At 42.7% G+C, this 3,977-nt stretch overlaps 1 non-coding gene across 1 annotated transcript; it reads right to left on the reverse strand.

Moving 5' to 3' along the window:
- Positions 1 to 2,825: 2,825 nt before the first annotated feature.
- On the reverse strand, positions 2,826 to 2,932 carry LOC137778196 (U6 spliceosomal RNA). Its single transcript, XR_011076776.1, has one exon. It is a non-coding gene; the product is annotated as a U6 spliceosomal RNA (small nuclear RNA).
- Positions 2,933 to 3,977: the final 1,045 nt, after the last annotated feature.

Genomic DNA, 3,977 nt, shown 5'->3' on the forward strand with positions numbered 1-3,977 from the left:
CCAGAAGCCAAGAAGAAGCAAAGAAGGATTATTCCTGAGAGCCTTCAGAGGGAAAAAGTCTCTGCTGACAACTTGATTTTGGATTTCTAGCCTACAGATCTGTGAGAGAATAAATTTCTCTTGTTTGGGGAATTCCCTGGTGGTCCAGTGGTTAGGACTAGCGCTTCCACTGCAGCGGGCCCGGGTTTGATCCCTGGTTGGGGAACTAACCTCGAAAGCCCCATGGTGCAGCAAAAAATAAATAAATTAATTAATTAAAATTCTCTTGTTTTAAGCCACCTAGTTTGTGATCATTTGTTATAGCAGCCCTAAGAAACTAATACATGCTCATGGAACACACCCTGAGATTTCCTCCCCTTCTACCTTTTCTTCTGAAATTCCTCTTGCCCAGAACATATTACTAGCTATCAAAAAACCTACCTATCCTTTAGTGGCCATCTTAAGAGACTTTGTGGGTTCCAGGTCTCCTTCACAATTTTTTAGTAGTTGTCGCCTTTTGAAGATCCCATGGCAACTGATAAAGAGTAGGCAGAGACCTGTTAACCAATAGACTTTTAGGAGACTTTTTTTTTTTTATTGGACACAAAGCATGTCCTAAGCCCTGAGAATCAGGCAACCCCCTAATGCAAGCCCAACTCAGAGAAGCTTCCGTGTAGATTTGATAAGTTTCAACATCATAGTCAATATTACCCCAGGTTCTTCCAAGTACTGTGTCATTTCCAACCATGATAGCCCTCCCCAGAGAGGGGACAGGACTAATGTTATCTGGTTCAGGATCCAGGTCTCATCCTTTGTTATTCCATAATTTATACTTTTCACCACTCAATTCTGCTTTGTTCTTTGAGGATTTCATTATGGCTTAGAAGCTAAGGGCGTGGACTTTGGAGCCAAACAGCCTGGATGTGAACAATCTACCATCTGTCTGACACATCACTGAAACTCTCCTAGCCTTACGTTTAAAATAGGGAATTAAAATAGGTACCTACTTCATAGGGTTAAATGAGAGAGGCTGGTCTTTATCTGGTAGAGATGTAGGGAAATAACTGTAGCATTTTAAAGCAATTTGTTGGGGCAACTGAATGATGAAAGAAAAAAACAGAAAAGCTATACATTATGCATACATTTGGTCTTTCAAAGCCAGTCTGCCCAGAGGGTCGCCAGCAGGGAAGAGAATAAATTTACATTTTATTTTACTCCTCCCTGCCTAATTCTAATTTTTAATATGAAAGCTCTCATGACTTGATCATTATTCTTCGGCTGTTCCCATTTTCTCCAAGAATTCTTGAGGCCAGGTCATGGTAGGTATGGACTCAAGCTCCTCCCTCCCCAAGCTCTTTGTTTCCGTTCTTAGTTGGGGGAAAGCTCTTCTCATCCTGGGCTGATGCACTGTTTGGAGAAAACTTGATATAGGGCATGGGGACTGACTCCATTCAAGGAATCTTATTTCATGAATCTGTCCCCAGAAAATAAAATAACTGGCTAATAGTCTTGAATGATTCACTCTCTGCTTTTTGGCAAATTCTAGTTTATTCTTGCTTGAGGGTGAACAATAAAATCCACAAGTTAACTCCCACATTTTTGACCTAACCCAGCAATTTAACCTCCTTGCTTACTTGCCAAAGCTACTATCAAGTAGCTGTGTGCCTGGCTTCCTTTCCCTCTCTCCTCTCCCCCTGTCCTGCCCACTAGCAGAGAGCCTCTTGTGAATTATAAGATGATCAAGAGATTAGACAGCAGGAGATTGAAAGAGAAGAAGTAAAGCCATGGGTAGACAGGCCCTGAAAGAAAAGTGTTAGGTTCTTAGTGGAGTGCTTTTTATGCCTTTGAAATAGCCAGTTAATTTTCCAGAGGGATGTTGGCTTGGGGCCAGAGGGGGTTGGTGCTCAATAAAAATTTATTACACAAATAGGCAAATTTAGGCTTAGAGAGTCCTAGCTGATTAGGAATGAGCTTGTCCTTCTTCTATAAAAGCGTATTGTTTACCCACATTGTGGCTTAGGAAAAGGAGGTACAATCAGGTGTGGGGTGTCTGCAGACTCCTTAAGGGGACAACACTCACATTGTAGTTGATGCGAATGGTGTCCTCAGAGTTGGGCAGTGGGTGGTCTCCAAGCTGACCATGACATCCCTGCAGGGAGCTAAGAGGTCAGGGTCTAGGATCCCAATCAATGAGGTCTACTTATAAAAACATCTTAAAATCTAGACAACAGAAAAAAGCACTCTTGCTTCCACACTGTTCAGATTATGCATGAAAATCAGGGAGAACTCCCTGTCCAGTGGTGCCTCTCTCCAGAGCGGAGGTTCCCTAACTGATCTGCGTGGCCACTGTGCCCTCCTGTGCTCTGCTTCTGAGGGACCAGTCACACTGAAGAGCCTGAACGTAACAGAGTTGCCTGGGGGGACATTACCATTTATTTACTGGCTTACTCTGCAGCAGTACAGGTCAGACAAATAAGTCGATGCAGAATTACAACGCTGGCTTATTTTTAGTATCGTGTACAGCCCTCGATATTTCATCACTACAACTATCTGGTTATGTAATGATTTTTCTTTAACATCTTTATTGGAGTATAATCGCTTTACAATGATGTGTTAGTTTCTGCTGTATAACAAAGTGAATCAGCTATACATATATCCCCATATCTCCTCCCTCTTGCGGCTCCCTCCCACCCTCCCTATCCCACCCCTCTAGGTGGTCACAAAGCACTGAGCTGATCTCCCTGTGCTATGCGGCTGCTTCCCACTAGCTATCTATTTTACATTTGGTAGTGTATATATGTCCATACCACTCTCCCACTTCGTCCCAGCTTACCCTTCCCCCTCTCAAAAATATGGAATGCTTCATGAATTTGCGTGTCATCCTTGCGCAGGGGCCATGCTAATCTTCTCTGTATCGTTCCAATTTTAGTATATGTGCTGCTGAAGTGAGCACTGTAGATTTATTGACATTCTGCCTTGTTCTGGAAATAATTTCAAAGTAGACATCCATTAAAAACTCCAGTTAGTGTCAAAGATGTGAATTTTAAATAAACAAGGGAATGTGTGTGTCATCCAGTTTGGTGATGTCTTCAAGTCTTTGGTTGTTATTGTTTTTAGCTGTAGCACTCTAGCTCCAAAAGAAATCTTTTGCAGAAACTTCATGTATAAAATAGATCAAAGGAGAGCATTGGGTTTGAAGTACTCCTGAACCATCTTCATAGAATCCCTAGGCCTTCCTGAAGTTTACAGAAAGAAGTTCATTGATTTTCCCAAAGTCCCACAGCAAGTTAATAGCAGGAATGATAGGCCAGGACTCAGATCTCCAGTCCATGGCTTTGTTGCCTAAACGGTGGTCTTTAGACAACTCCTGAAAATGGGCCCTGGCTGAGACCGGCTAGTTTCTGACTGTCGTCTGACGAATGAGTGTGCAATCCAACAGTTGGTAGTAACAGGACCATCCACCCAGCAGAATATACACAAAGAGAAGAGCTGGAAGGCCCGTCATTCACCAGTTGTCACCTCCAATGCCTCCATAACAGGGTACACAAGTTGAGCACAGAATGCAAAATTCAAGAGTGAGACATCTATTTTGAGAGAATGAGAGGGTACAGTGCTCTTTTTACAGTTAAGAGCTCTTAGCTCCTAAGGAGGTACAGGGATATTTGCCCTTGAGGGTCTTCTTAAGAAGGGAAAGACAGGGAGGGCAGCCTAATTTGGGTTTGCAACCTCTTATTCTATTGGGTTGGCCAAAAATTTATCTGGGTTTTTCTGTAACAACATACAGAAAAACTCAAATGAACTTTTTGGCCAACCCAATAGTTTAGCCTGTAAAGAACTAAGGAGAAAGAGACTAGTATACTCGTTTCTATCTAAGAAGTATTATCTGACCAGAGCAATCAGGAATTTTCATCACTTATTTTTCTGGCTGCGTTGGGTCTTTGTTGCTGCACGCGGGCTTTCTCTAGTTGCTGCGAGCGGGGCCCACTCTTTGCTGTGGT

Source organism: Eschrichtius robustus, chromosome 15 (genome assembly GCF_028021215.1).
Source record: "Eschrichtius robustus isolate mEscRob2 chromosome 15, mEscRob2.pri, whole genome shotgun sequence".
Taxonomy (NCBI): domain Eukaryota; kingdom Metazoa; phylum Chordata; class Mammalia; order Artiodactyla; family Eschrichtiidae; genus Eschrichtius; species Eschrichtius robustus.